Source organism: Schistocerca americana, chromosome 6 (assembly GCF_021461395.2).
Source record: "Schistocerca americana isolate TAMUIC-IGC-003095 chromosome 6, iqSchAmer2.1, whole genome shotgun sequence".
NCBI lineage: Eukaryota > Metazoa > Arthropoda > Insecta > Orthoptera > Acrididae > Schistocerca > Schistocerca americana.
The window spans coordinates 393,277,971-393,293,361 of record NC_060124.1 but is presented as its reverse complement, the minus strand read 5'-3'; the positions used below and the strand labels follow the sequence as shown (position 1 = coordinate 393,293,361).

Genomic DNA, 15,391 nt, shown 5'->3' with positions numbered 1-15,391 from the left:
TTCATCTTCATTCTCTGTAATCAAAGTTAGGCCATCTTCACATAAAATTACATTCACTCTAGTGTCACAATCTAAAAAATTCCTTTTGCGTTCAACATTTTTCACTTGCTCATAACTTCACATATGCTGAAGAATGTCGGAGGAATACAGCATCCCTCTCGTATAGTTTTGTTTGTGTTTATTGGCTTTGTTGTTACATTTCCCATATCTATAATAAAATCGCTGTTTGTATACAGACTCTTAATAGCATTTATGAGGTGAAATGGATAACATCATTCAGTCATGATATTCCATAGCATTTCTCTGTTCACACTATCTAATGCTCTTTCAAAATCAACAAAAGCGAGCTATATGACGTGGGGTTGGATAATACTGCTATGAAGCGTAGGATTCCGTAGTGTAGCGCGCGGCAGTTTACTAAATCTATGTGTAATTGTATGTCACAGAACATCATTGAGTGCCAGGTACCTAACTACAACAAATACTTTTGATGTTTCAGATAATCAAGACTTCTGCTTTCACGCTTCGCTTTGCAAACGGCCGGCTGAGTCACACATACCAACTCCTTAGGTAAGCGAATTCATTTCTTCAGAAACTAGTTACAGTAATGGTTTCTAGCTGACGCAACGCATTTTCACTGTCGTGAATAAATGTAACGTGCAATTCTAACAGTACCCTAGTATTCTACAAGAAAAATAGTATGTGACCTCATCTACGATCTAGTGGCTATTGTGGCAGCAAATTACAGTCAGTATCTAACATAAAATAGCCGTTCAGACTTTATTCCAATTGTTTGGTTTCATACGTTAGTTAGCCGTTTTACTTGTAGAAGGATCAACTTCGTATGGACTCACCTCATAAACCATAGGCACTGTGGCAGTGGGGTTGCTTGCTTGCCTCAAGGAACCAGCAAGCTGTGAGATGGGTGTAACCATCTGGGAGAGGTCTCTGTGGAATGGACTGACTTGTGGCCCTGAAGAGGAGCAGTAGTCATTACAGTAGTTTCAAGCACAACAGACTCAATAGATGACTGATCTTGCCTTGCAAAATTAGCCATCATGGCCTTGCTGCATTGGTAACTGCGAACGGCTGAAACCAAATTACAACCATTATTCGAGGACTGCTAAAAAGTAATGCCTCCTAATTTTTGTGTAAAAACTCTTAAAGCTTTTTAAATACAACAAAGTTAATTATCATTCTACATCTTTATTTTTCGTGTCTTTTCATTTATTTCCCAACACAGTAACTCTGGTGACGAACGCATTTCTCTCAACGAGAGACCAGCTTGGTAGTATCGTTACCTTTGTCGACGGAGTCACAACCTCACCTATGCTTGCGCTGATTCATCGCTGTCAAAGTGAGGTTTCGAAGGTGTTCTTGAAGTATTGAAAGCAGAGGGATATCGGATGGAGCCAAACTCGGAACTCCATGGAGGATGACCGATGACAGTCAAACCAAGGCGTCGGATTGTGGCAGACGTCGCAGCGCTCGGATGTGGTCTGGCATTCCCATAGTGAAGAAAAGGGTGCTCCATGTGTGGACGAACCCTTGGAATTCGTGCTTTCAGTTTTCTGAGGGTCTCGCAGTACACCTATATAGTTACATAACACGCCGCCATGTTGCACACTACAGTTAAGATCCGTCTAGCACCAGACGGTCCCAACTTGCGTCAGCAAAGCGGGGAAGTCGACCCAGTGGTGTCCGTGACATGTAATATCTCACCGATCTTGAGAAGAGAAGAAAAAAATTCGGAAACACTACCTTTGAGCACCGCCTCGTGATTCCCTAGAACATGTAGCTCTACTGTATTGCTTAATGTTGGTGGCATCTACATCGACATCTACATATAAATTCAACAAACCAGCGTATGGTGCGTAGTTGAGGGTACTTAATAAAGACAAGTCCTCCGGTCCAGATTATAGCACGCTGATAAAATAGTTCCATATTTAGCAATTATATACAACCACTCGCTCACAGAAAGATCGGTAGCTAAAGACTGGAAAATTGCTCAAGTCACACCAATACCCAAAAAGGGAAGTAGGAGTAATCCACTGAATTACAGGCCTATATCACTAACGTCGATTTGCAGTAGGGTTTTGGAACATATACTGTATTCGAACATTATGAAGTACCTCGAAGAAAACAATTTATTGACACATAGTCAGCACGGTTTCAGAAAATATCGTTCTTGTGAAACACAACTAGCTCTTTATACTCATGAAGTAATAAGTGCTATCGACAGCGGATGTCAAATTGATTCCATATTTTTAGATTTCGAGAAGGCTTTCGACACAGTTCGTCACAAGCGTCTTCTAACTAAACTGCGTGCCTACGGAGTATCGCCTCAGTTGTGCGACTGGATTCCTGATTTCCTGTCAGAAAGGTCACGGTTCGTAGTAATAGACGGAAAGTCATCGAGTAAAACAGAAGTAATATCCGGCGTTTCCCCCAAGGAAGTTCAAATGGCTCTGAGCACTATGGGACTTAACATCTATGGTCATCAGTCCCCTAGAACTTAGAACTACTTAAACCTAACTAACCTAAGGACATCACACAACACACAGTCATCACGAGGCAGAGAAAATCCCTGACCCCGCCGGGAATCGAACCCGGGAACCCGGGCGCGGGAAGTGAGAACGCTACCGCACGACCACGAGCTGCGGACGCCAAGGAAGTGTTATAGGCCCTCTATTGTTCCCGATCTATATTAACGACATAGGAGACAATATGAGTAGCCGTCTTAGATTGTTTGCAGATGATGCTGTCATTTACCGTCTTGTGAAGTCATCAGATGATCAAAACGACTTGCAAAACTATTTAGATAAGATATCTGTATGGTGCGAAGAGTGGCAATTGACCCTGAATAGGGTAAAGTGTGAAGTTATTCACATGAGTACTAAAAGAAATCAGCTAAATTTCGATTACGCGATAAGTAACACAAATATGAAGGCTGTAAATTCAACTAAATACTTAGGGATTACAATTACAAATAACCTAAATTGGAACGATCACGTAGATAATATTGTGGGTAGAGCAAAACCAAAGACTGCGATTGATTGGCAGAACACTTGGAAGGCGCAACAGATCTACTAAAGAGACTGCTTACACCACGTTTGTCCGCCCTATTCTGGAGTATTGCTGTGCGGCGTGGGATCCGCATCAGGTGGGATTGACAGATGACATCGAAAAAGTACAAAGAAGGACAGCTCGATTAGTATTATCGCGAAATAGGGGAGATAGTGTCACAGACATGATAAGTGAATTGGATTCGCAATCATTAAAACAAAGGCGTTTTACGTTGCGACGCGATCATCTCATGAAATTTCAATCACCAGTTTTCTCCTCCGATTGCGAAAACTTTCTGTTGGCACCCACCAACATAGGGAGAAATGATCATCACGATAAAATAAGAGAAATCAGGGCTCGCACGGAAAAATTTAAGTCCTCGTTTTTCCCGCCCGCCGTTAAAGAGTGGAACGATAGAGATACAGCTTGAAGGTGGTTCATTGATCCCTGTGCCAGGCAATTTATTCTGAATGGCAGAGTAATCACATAGATATAGATGTAGATTTAGATGTACTGTATACTACTAGTAGTCATTTCTTTTCCTGTCCTATTCGCAAACAGAGCGAGGGCACCACGATTACCTACATGGCTTCATAGGAGCTCCAACTTCTCTTTATTGTCTTCGTGGTCCTTAATTAGTGGCAATAAAATCGTTCAGCATTCAATTTCAAATAACGGTTCTCTAAATTTTCTCAGTAGTGTTCCTTGAAAATAATGTCGCCGTCCTTCCTTGGATTTCGATTTGAGTTCTCGAAGCTCTCAGTAGTACTTACGTGTTATTATAACCCACGGGTAACAAATCTAGCAGCCCCTTCTGAATTGCTTCGATGTCTTCCTTTAATCCGACCTGGTGCGGATCCCAAACACTCGAGCAGTACTCAAAAATGGGTCGTGCTAGTGTCCAATATGCGATCTCCTTTCCAGACGAACCACACTTTCCCAAAATTCTCCCAATAAACCGAAGGCGCTTCAGGCTGGAACCGCGCGACCGCTACGGTCGCAGGTTCTAATCCTGCTTCGGGCATGGATGTGTGTGATGTCCTTAGGTTAGTACGTTTAAGTAGTTCTAAGTTCTAGGCGACTGATGAGCTCAGTGCTCAGAGCCATTTGAACCATTTTGAACCGCAAGAATATTAGAACGGAATAAATAATGTCTTGAAAAGGCTTACAAGACGAATAGTAACAAAAGTTCTGATTTCCTTAGGCCACTCGCTGATGTTCAGTGTCGTGGGAAGGATCCGCTTTCGTGGTGTAATGCGGCGCCCGCCAGCTCCTAACAGGCGGTGTCGCCGCGCCGCCGCTCCAAGTGATTGATCTGCTGAGGCCACGCGAGGCAGCCGGCAGGACGGTGGACTGTGTGCACCGCAGCTGCAGTGGACGCGAAAACGCCGAAGGCCGTCCGTTGTACCGACGCAAGCGGGCGTTCCTTTCTCTCTCTTTTCGTGCCGACTGCCACTCACAATAGCCCCGGCCTGAATTCATCTGCCAGCCGCTGATTAATTTATGGTGCCCGGGACAATCGTAGAAACAACTTCATCAGAGCGCAATCTGCCTGCAGGATCGGCTGGAGCTACATACATCTTGCGCTACCAGTTAAAGCCAAAAGCGAGTGAAGGGTTTCGTGTCAAGGAGCGTTGCTGTTTGTGACTGACGGCTGCATTAGATGCCCTGAACTCTACGATGACCTGTGTTTACGGTGTAATTTTTTTTTTTTTAAGGTCTGCTCTCTTATGGCTGGTTTGATGTGGCACACCTCGATTTATGTGCCAACCTCTTCAGTTTAGAATCCACAAATATTGTATAAACAGATGTACGAATGTATGACAGTAGGTATGTGTGTCCTAAATCTCCTCCGAAGCCATCAGACCGATTCCAACAGAACTTGATACACGTATTATTTACTGTTTGGAAAGAATCGCTGTGTGGGTAAGAACCAGCTACTCATCGATTAATTGAGAGAAGGGATGAAAAAGCAGTGCAGCCAACGATGTGCGAATACCCATACTTCATCCAACCAGTACTTGAGAATGAGAGCACTTAGTGGCTTGCAACAAAACTTACACGTAGTTTCAAACCTTTACGAAACGTATTCTCGCATTCAACCCCCACAAAATAATGAAGAAAGAAAGTATATCACATCCTACATTTTCGCTGTTCATGAAGTGAAATTCCCGCAAGAAGCACCACGTTTTAACTTATTATTTCAGTACTATTAATTGTATTTGCAGACGGTGTTCACATACGCCATTAAATGTACCAGCAAAATTATATCATTATTCGACACACAATCGAGAGATACGCCGTCGTAAACATTGAGCCCCATGAAAATGAAAATGCAGCTGATATTCTCTAGAGATGCAGGTGAAATACGTGTACAAGTACGTCTAAAATACATTACATATATTTGAAATATGTTTGACATTTGCAAGCGCGATAAAGGCCATGGGTAAAAAGCTCATCTTAAACGCCTAGAACGATTTCACTCAAATTTGGTGTGCACTTTAGTTCCGACCTGGAACCTGGGGAGTGGTAACGTAGAGAGCGAAACGAAGCGGAGGAGATGGACAAAGAGGGTGTAGCAAAAGGACAGAGATGGGAAAAGGGAAATGAGGAGGAGGAGATGGACAGAGAGAGAAAGGAGGAAGAGGTGGAGATGAACAAGGAGAGACAGGAGGATATGGACTGGGAGAGGGGGCGGAGGAATGAGGAAACGGAGGGGAGCAGGAGATGGACAGAGACAGTAAGGAGGAGGAGGTGGACAGAGACAGGAGGGAGGAAGAGATGAGCAGAGAGAACAGCGAGAAGAAAATGGACAGAAAAAGAGGTAGGAGGAAATGGACAGAGAAGCTGAACAGGAGGTGATCGGCAGAGAAAGGAAAAAGGAGGAGACGTACAGAGAGAGGAGGAGCTGAACAAAGAGAGGGGGCAGGAGGAAATGGACTGGGAGAGGGGGCAGAGGAAATGGGGAGATTGAGGGGAGTGGGAGGTGGTGAAAGGTAGAGGAGGAAGAGATTCAATTAGAGGAGGAGATCGGTAGAGAGGGAAGTAGCAGACGTACAGAGAGGGTGAAAGAGCACATGCATAGTGAGATGGGTAGGAGCAGATGGACAAAGAGAGGGGCATGAAGCGATGGACAGAGAGTAGGGACGGTGTAGATGGACAAACAGAGGGGAGGGAAGGACAGAGTATGGGGAAAGAGGAGATAGAGAGAATCATAAGGAAGAGATGGACTATTTGTAGGCTGAAATAGATACATACCCAGCCAACGCCGGGTACCCAGCTAGTAGCAGCAAAATCTCACGCACTCTATTATTTGTTGGATATATCTCAATATTTGCCTTATCCTAATGAGTTTTACAAGTTATTCCTTTTTCTGGTAGCATGGAAGTTATTCCCTGATGTCTAAACACATTCTATCTGGAATGAGATTTTCACTCTGCAGCAGAGTGTGCGCTGATACGAGTATGAAACTTCCTGGAAGATTAAAACTGTGTGCCGGACCGAGACTCCTTTCTTTCAGGAGTGCTAGTTCTGCAAGGTTCGCAGGAGAGCTTCTGTAACGTTTGGAAGGTAGGAGACGAGATACTGACAGAAGTAAAGCTGTGAGGGCAGGTCCTGAGTCGTGCTTGGGTAGCTCAGTTGGTAGAGCACTTGCTCGCGAAAGGCAAAGATCCCGAGTTCGAGTCTCGGTACGGCACACAGTTTTAATCTGCCACGAAGTTTCATATTCTATCTGTCTCGTTCTACTGTTTTACTAAACTTTGGCTGTGATCTTGTTACTAACTGTTAGCTTAGATAATCGGACTAAAAGGTATTTTCTCATATCTGAAACACACCATAACCAACATACAGAAAAACTCGGATTTTGAAAAGTTTTAGTTAGGTCACACAAAACAGTTGTTAATAGTCGTTGCGAGGCAATAGGGCAGTCGCCAGTCCAAACCAGAAATACATTTTTTGTAAACAAGGGAATTGCTATCTCTAAACTAAACATATCTGTAAGGGTAACAGATTCATCAGTCAAATTTGGTACAGACATTAGTTACGATCTGGAAGGAAATACTGTGCAGGTAAGAACAACTAGCACCTACTGGCGTCCGGGTAATCACTTGGAGAGGTAAGCAGTGAGAAGGAGATGGACAGAGAACGTGTAGCAGAAGGATAGAGACGTGAGACGTGAAAGGAGGAGGAGGTTCATCAGTCAAACTTGGTACACACATTAGTTACGATCGGGAAAGAAATACTGTGTGGATAAGAACCACTAACATCTACTGGGGTCCGGGTGATGACGTGAAGAGGGAAGTGACGAGAAGGAGATGGACAGAGAGGGTGTAGTAGAAGGATAGAGACGTGGGACGGGAAAGGAGGAGGAGGTTCATCAGTGAAATTTGTTACACACATTAGTTACGATCTGGAAAGAAATACTGTGGGGGTAAGAACCACTAGTACCTATTAAAAACTCACATTTTTATTGAGACTATATGGTTTATATAAGTATGAGCCCATTTGGAAGCGGACGAGCTGCCAGCACGTTTTCTGCCGAGCAGTGAGGTCACATAGGTAAACAAGTGAACCATTCTCAGGGGTATTCTCAGAAGGACGAGCCTGTAAGGGAGCATGTCAGTGCCACTCATTTGACCAAACTTCCCTTTAAGGCGCCGCAACTGCATGCCAGGCATCCCACAGATAACACAGATACAATCTCCCATGGCGTAGGGCCTCCAGCACCAACTGCTTTTACGACTCAAAGGTGGAAGCAGGAGAAATGCAGCGTTCAGCAAGGTCTGGAAGTCACTATTGTGAACAAAATGCAGAAAGTTGTGTTTCTGTGGATTGCGCCAGTTCATCAGTCATTGTGGCTGGCAACTGGTGGTCTTCCGGTCTCTCGGTAGCACATGACCAGACGTTTTTAACTTGAGAGAGATAGTCCTGGTTAGGGCAGTTGTCGAACACCCTCCGTATCGAGGATGGTCAAGACCGCACAGACAACACGCAGTCTTGAGTTACCTTGCTACCACAAAGCAAGTGTAGAGCATCTGGCCTTAACACGTCATAATGCAACGGCTTAGGCCGAAGTATCATGTTGCTGGGCTTGTATAACGATGACGAATGTAGCTTGGTGATATCCATTCTCCTCAGAGCCTTCACACAAGGATACGTACATTCTTAAGATGTGTATAGGCATCGTTCTCACTGATCCAATGCAATACTACACGCTAAGTGACTCACAATATGATGCGGAAGCAACTCGCATGAGTGAAATGCACATAAACACATGGATTTAACTTTTTCTCACTGGGATGACAGCGATACAACACCAATATGTACTGTACCTATGTCGCATCGCCCTGTGCATAACAGAGGCTGCGCCACACAGCTTGTTATGAGATACATGGCGAGGGAAATTTCTGTTCAACCGATGTACCTCAATAAACTTGTTTTAATTAGATGATCCATCACTGAAATTAGTTTCTCAGTAAAACTTTTACTGTATCGGGATTTCGCTATGCAGTCTTTCTCATTAAATTTTGAGGAAACTATTCGGTAAGAAAACTGATTCTTTTTCATCTTATAGTCTGACATCACAGCTTTATAACGAAGCGTGATTCCAGAATAGCTCTGTAAGGTTCGAACGGCTCTAAGCACTATGGGACTTAACATCTGAAGACATCAGCCCCCTAGACTTAGAACTACTTAAACCTAACTAACCTAAGGACATCACACACATCCATGCCCGAGGCAGAATTCGAACCTGCGACCGTAGCAGCAGCGCAGTTCCGGACTGAAGTGACTAGAACCGCTCGGTCGCAGCGGCCGCCGATCTATAAGGATAGGTCATCAGTTGTGCTTGGGTAGCACAGACGGTAGAACATTTGCCACGACAGACATAGGTCCCGAGTTCGAGTCTCAGCGCGGCAGACAGTTCTAATCTGCCAGGAAGTTTCGTATCAGAGCATATTCAGCTGTAGAGCGAAATTGTTACTCTCGAAACATTCCGCAGGCGTTGGCTCTGTAGTATCCTTTCTTCCAGGAATGGAAGTGCTACAAGTTTTGCAGGAGAACTTCTGTGAAGTCTGGAAGAAGGGATATCAAGTACTCGCGGAAGTAAAAGTGTGAGCAGAGATCGCGAGTCGTGCTTGGGAAGCTCAGTCGGTAGAGCACTTGCCCGGGAAAGGCAAGAGGTCCCGAGTTTGCGTCTCGATCTGGTACACACTTTTAATGTGCCAGGTTCAAATGGTTCAAATGGCTCTGAGCACCATGGGACTTAATATCTGAGGTCATCAGTCCCCTAGAACTTAGAACTACTTAAACCTAAGGACAACACACACATCCATGCCCGAGGCAGGATTCGAACCTGCGACCGTAGCGGTCGCGCGGTTCCAGACTGAAGCACCTAGAACGGCGATACAGAGCGCCTCTCTTGCAGAGTCTGCCACTTGAGTTTGCTAAACATCTCCGTAACGCTATTACGATTACCAAACAATCCTGTGACGAAACACGCCGCTCTTCTTTGGATCTTCTCCATCTCCTCTGTCAACCCGACCTGGTACGGATCCCACACTGATGAGCAATACTCAAGTATAGTTCGAACGAGGGTTTTGTAAGCAACCTCCTTTGTTGATGGACTACATTTTCTAAGAAGTCTCCCAATGAATCTCAACCTGGCACCCGCCCTACCAACAATTAATTTTATATGATCAATCCACTTCAAATCGTTCCGTACGCATAACCCCAGATATTTTATAGAAGTAACTGCAACCAGTGTTTGTTCTGCTATCATATAATCATACAATAAAGGATCCTTCTTTCTATGTATTCGCAATACATTACATTTGTCTATGTTAAGGGTCAGTTGCCAATCCCTGCACCAAGTGCCTATCCGCTGCAGATCTTCCTGCATTTCGCTGCAATTTTCTAATCCTGCAACTTCTCTGTATACTACAGCATTATCCGCGAAATTCCGCATGGAACTTCCGACACTATCTACTAGGTCATTTATATATATCGTGAAAAGCAATGGTACCGTAACACTCCCCTATGGCACGCCAGACGTTACTTTAACGTCTGTAGACGTCTCTCCATTGAGAACAACATGCAGTGTTCCGTTTGCTAAAAACTCTTCAATCCAGCCACACAGCTGGTCTGATCTTCCGTAGGCTCTTACTTTGTTTATCAAGCGACAGTGCGGAGCTGTATCGAACGCCTTCCGGAAGTCAAGGAAAATGGCATCTACCTGGGAGCCTATATCTAATATTTTCTGGGCCTCACGAACAAATAAAGCGAGTTGGGTCTCACACGATCGCTGTTTCCGGAATCCATGTTGGTTCCTACAGAGTAGATTCTGGGTTTCCAGAAATGATACGCGAGCAAAAAACATGTTCTAAAATTCTACAACAGATCGATGTCAGAGGTATAGGCATATAGTTTTGGGCATCTGCTCGACGACCCTTCTTGAAAACTGGGACTACCTGTGCTCTTTTCCAATCATTTGGAACCTTCCGTTGCTCTAGACACTTGCGGTACACGGCTGTTAGAAGAGGGGCACGTTCTTTCACGTACTCTGTGTAGAATCGAATTGGTATTCCGTCAGGTCCAGTGGACTTTCCTCTGTTGAGTGATTTCAGTTGCTTTTCTTTTCCTTGGACACTTATTTCAATGTCAGCCATTTTTTCGCTCGTGCGACTATTTAGAGAAGGAACTGCAGTTCGGTCTTCCTCGGTGAAACAGGTTTGGAAAAAAGTATTTAGTATTTCAGCTTTATGAGTGTCATCCTCTGTTACCTGTCGTTGCAGTTTCGACGGCCATCTGAGTATTTCCGACTGAATGGCTGGCGTATTGGGGCGGCGCTAAGGCGAGCCCACTTCTAAAAGCAGCCGCCACGTCAGGAGATTCGAATTTTCGCGCCAGCTGTTAAGTGTAACGAGCTTTCTCGCTGCATGAGGGGTGCCGGATGCCATTTTTCCTGGCTCGCTTCCACGCCGAGGCGAGAATAGAGGCGAGGTGGCCTGCTTCACGGCTCCTTGAGTCACTCACTCAACGCTCTGCCCCGCAGACGACTTCCTGCATAGGCGTGCATAAGACTGCGGTCTGCCCACCCACTCGTCACAGTACCGGTTCGTTGAGGTGTACGCTGTAGCGGCAACGAATTTAGCTGATGACGGCCAAGCTTGGAAAATTAATTTAGGTTGATTAAAATTTATTAATTACGAACAATTCTGTCTGACAACAAAAACAGTCACGGTTGCGAAATTATTTAATGTTAATGACCCGCTTCACCCTTTTGGGGCATCATCGAATGTCTACGAAAACAAGAACACAATCAATTGGATACAAATGGAGGGAAGGGGCTTGGCCCCATATTTCACGGCTATGCAAACGACGTGAACTAGAAGTAATAAAAAGTTACGTAAAAGTAGCTGGATACGAGACCCATTCAAACCACATATAATCCATCTATACCACATATAATGTAAAATAGACATCAAGGCGCGGTTCCTGTAGCTCAGTGTGTCATAGTAATGTTTGTGTGCGCGCCAATACAGACATCTTGATTACCACGCAGGAACCGGCCGGTGTGCTCAAGGTAACGTGGGATAACCGTGGAAAATTTTTCCGTCACATATTTGCACTTCTGCGGTGTTATTCAGGCTCTTAATCTTCTTTACTAGGTCCACTTCACGTTTTAGATGTTTCGTGACGGATGGATTATATATCCGGTTACCTTGGTGTCTACTTCACATTATATGTGGTTTTATCACTGATGGGTCACTTTTACATAACTTTTTATTTCTTTCAGTCCACGTTGTCTGCGTATCCGTACATGATAGGACCATGCCCTTTTCCTCTATTGGTTGGTTATTGTTTTCGTAGACAATCCGATGATGCCCCAAAAGGGTGAAACGAGTCGTAGACATTAAATAATTTCGCAAAAGAGACTGTTTTTGTTCTGAAACACTTTTAAAGTGATTGCTGTAATTGCTTGCTATAATGTAATGGAAAATTGTTATACGAATAATTTTCTTAATTGCAGCGTTTGCAACCAGCAGAAAGGAACGACTTAAGGGCGCCAACTGCAGGAATGTACAGAAAAGGCATTACATTGATTTTATTTCCACAAAATAAATCTCTATCAGACCACTGTTAATTTCGTGATAGCTGCCTTTTAAGGAGCGTATTTTGAAGTAATTAACGACTTTCCATTCGATGACTTTACTACTAAACCAGCGGTCACAGGACCTGCAGACCCTGCGCTGCGTCAACAGTCTCCACTGGATTCTCTCTGTTGACGTTTCCTCCCAGTTGACTACATTCAGCCGGCCGGTGTGACCGAGCGGTTCTAGGCGCTTCAGTACAGAACCGAGCTGCCGCTACGGTCGCAGGTTCGAATCCTGCCTCGGGCATGCATGTGTGTGATGTCATTAGGTTAGTTAGGTTTAAGTAGTTCTAAGTCTATGGAACTGATGACCTCAGATGTTAAGTCCCATAGTGCTCAGAGGCGTTTTCGACTACATTCAGAAGTTTCGCATCTTTCTTTACGTCTTCTTCCCATCTGTTTCTTGGTCTACGCAGGTGCCCTTTTGTTCTAATGTTGGAAAGTATAGCTTGCTTAGAAACTCGTGTGTTCGGCTTACCGACTACATGACTTGCCCACTAGTGTCGTCCGGTCTTTTGATACTGTAAAACGTTGGGCTGTTCATGGCGTCATAAATTTCATTATTCCTACTTGTTTCCCAAGTATCACCGTCTCTCGCGGGATCTCAGGTTCTTCTCATCGCATGTTTTACTGTAATTAGAAGCTCTGCCATACCTCTTTTATTACTGTCCAGTCGTCAGAACCATAGAAGATAGTGGGGCCTATAACAGCATTGTTGATCTTCGTTTTCGCAAAGTGTTATATGTCTTCAGACTTGAACGTATCTCTGAGGGCATATACGCATCTGAAGCCAGCAGAAACTCTTTCGTTTATAACAATTGTACCAAATTCCCAGGTACTTGAACTGATCAACAAACTTGAACTTTCTCCGTGGACTTTGAAGTTATCTTGTGTATATTTACTTCTGCCTACCTGCATATGATCTGTTTTTTGTTTTTTGATGAGTAGTCCTACTTTACTCGTTGCTATGGCAATCCTTTTATACGTCTTCCAAAGCTCTTCTCGTTCTCGCTCACTAACACTATGTCGTCTGCGTAAGCAAATATCTGAAATCTGTCACCTCCCATTCGCATCCCATTACAATCTTCAACGTCGCTCTTTCTTACGACCTTTTTCATGGTGAGATTAAACAGTAGCCACGACAGTGCATCTCCCTGTCTTAATTCAGTTCTTATGGGAAAGCCGGCCGCGGTGGTCTCGCGGTTAAGGCGCTCAGTCCGGAACCGCGCGACTGCTACGGTCGCAGGTTCGAATCCTGCCTCGGGCATGGATGTGTGTGATGTCCTTAGGTTAGTTAGGTTTAAGTAGTTCTAAGGTCTAGGGGACTGATGACCACAGATGTTAAGTCCCATAGTGCTCAGAGCCATTTGAACCATTTATTTTCTTAAGGGAAAAGGTTGTGAGTACACTCCTCCAGTTCTCGATTCACTCATACATGATCTAATCATTTCAGTGAGCTGGTTCGGGATTCGGAACACCCTCAGGATTTTAGAGAGGCTATCTCGATGAATACTGTCATAAGCTTTTTGAAAATCTATGGGCTTTTCTGTTTCCTAATATTCTTCAAGAATTTGCCTACGAGAAAACACATTGGTAAGAGCTGGACGGTTTGCACGGAATCCAGTCTGATATACTCCCACGATATTCTCTGCAAATGGTTTTAGATTTTTTTTAAAGATTCGTAGAAAGGCTTTCTTGCGTCACTTTCAATAAACTGATTGCTCGGTACTTAGAGCAATCCATCTTTCTTCCTTTGGACAAATGACCTGCTATCTTCCATCTGTGTGGCGAAGCCTCCGCCTTCCAAAAGAGTTGAAAGAGTTTGTACAGCTCGGCTGTAGTCTGCTCCCTCCATGATTCAACATTTCAAAGATCATATCCTCTCCTGCACTTTATTGCTTTTCATCTTCTGCAAAAGCTTTCACTGTGTTCTCATCCGTGATGTCAATTATTTCTCCTTCGTTTTTACTGAGACGGAACTCTGGGTGAGGACAGTTGAGTAGTTACCATTGAACCGTTTTCTTGCTGTCTTCACGTATTAATTTTCTACAGTCCGGGTTTCAGATATTCAGTTCCACATTTTCTATAATTCTTTTTAGGTGTTTTCAGTTCTCAGTACTCTTGATGCCTCTCTACGCGCTTCTGACTGTGTTTCCTTAAGTGTTTCATTATCCGTGTCCTGTAGCCATTACTTACGTGATTTTTTTCCTTTTCTTAACTTTATCTCCGCTCCTCATTAAGCCATCTTTTCCCCTTTTTTTCTTTCTGTGCAAAGCTTTATTCGTAGCATCTGTCACTTGTCCTCACTGTGTGCCGCGCAGTCTCCAGGTCTTCTTCGTCATCTGCAGTTTTTTAGACAATCGAAATGGTGTGTGATGTCCTTAGGTTAGTTAGGTTTAAGTAGTTATAAGTTCTAGGGGACTGATGACCTCAGATGTTAAGTCTCATAGTGCTCAGAGCCATTTGAACCATTTTTTTGTCGTTCAACACATTTCCTTCAGTGCGTAGGATGTGCACGGATTTCTCTGAAAAAAAAATTACTTTGATTGTGTACGCATCCACTCATGCACTGCCTGCAGCACGTGTTCATCGAAACAGAGTTTCTTTCCTCCCATCGCACCTTTTGGTGGCCCAAACATGTGGTAATCACTAGGTGCGAGTCTGGAGAGTAAGGCGGATTTGGATGAGTATCAAAGTGCATGTCATCGATGGTTTCAAATGTTTAATGGGCAGTATGTGGGAGAGTATTGTCATGTTGCAAAACAACACCTGTAGTCAGAAGGCGATGTTGCTTTTGTGGTGTCACCGCCAGACACCACACTTGCTAGGTGGTAGCCTTTAAATCGGCCGCGGTCCGCTAGTATACGTCGGACCCTCGTGTCGCCACTGTCAGTGATTGCAGACCGAGCGCCGCCACACAGCAGGTCTAGAGAGACGTCCTAGCACTCGCCCCAGTTGTACAGCCGACTTTGCTAGCGATGGTTCACTGACAAATTACGCTCTCATTTGCCGAGACGATAGTTAGCATAGCCTTCAGCTACGTCATTAGCTACGACCTAGCAAGGGCCATTCTCATTTGCTATTTATCTTGTGATGCATGTACCGTCAAGAGCTATGTTCACCACTTATGGATTAAAGTTAAGTATTCCAGCAGCTTCGTACTTTATTTGC

General features: G+C 44.2%; 1 protein-coding gene across 1 annotated transcript in view; it reads left to right on the top strand.

Annotated features, from left to right (window-relative positions):
- Nucleotides 1–15,391, top strand: part of LOC124619570 (tubulointerstitial nephritis antigen-like) — a 529,036-nt gene that overhangs the window by 304,823 nt on the left and 208,822 nt on the right. Inside the window, exon 2 of the mRNA XM_047146059.1 lies at nucleotides 500–570. The gene's annotated coding sequence lies outside the window, so the exon portion shown is untranslated. The remainder of the gene's footprint in view (nucleotides 1–499; nucleotides 571–15,391) is intronic.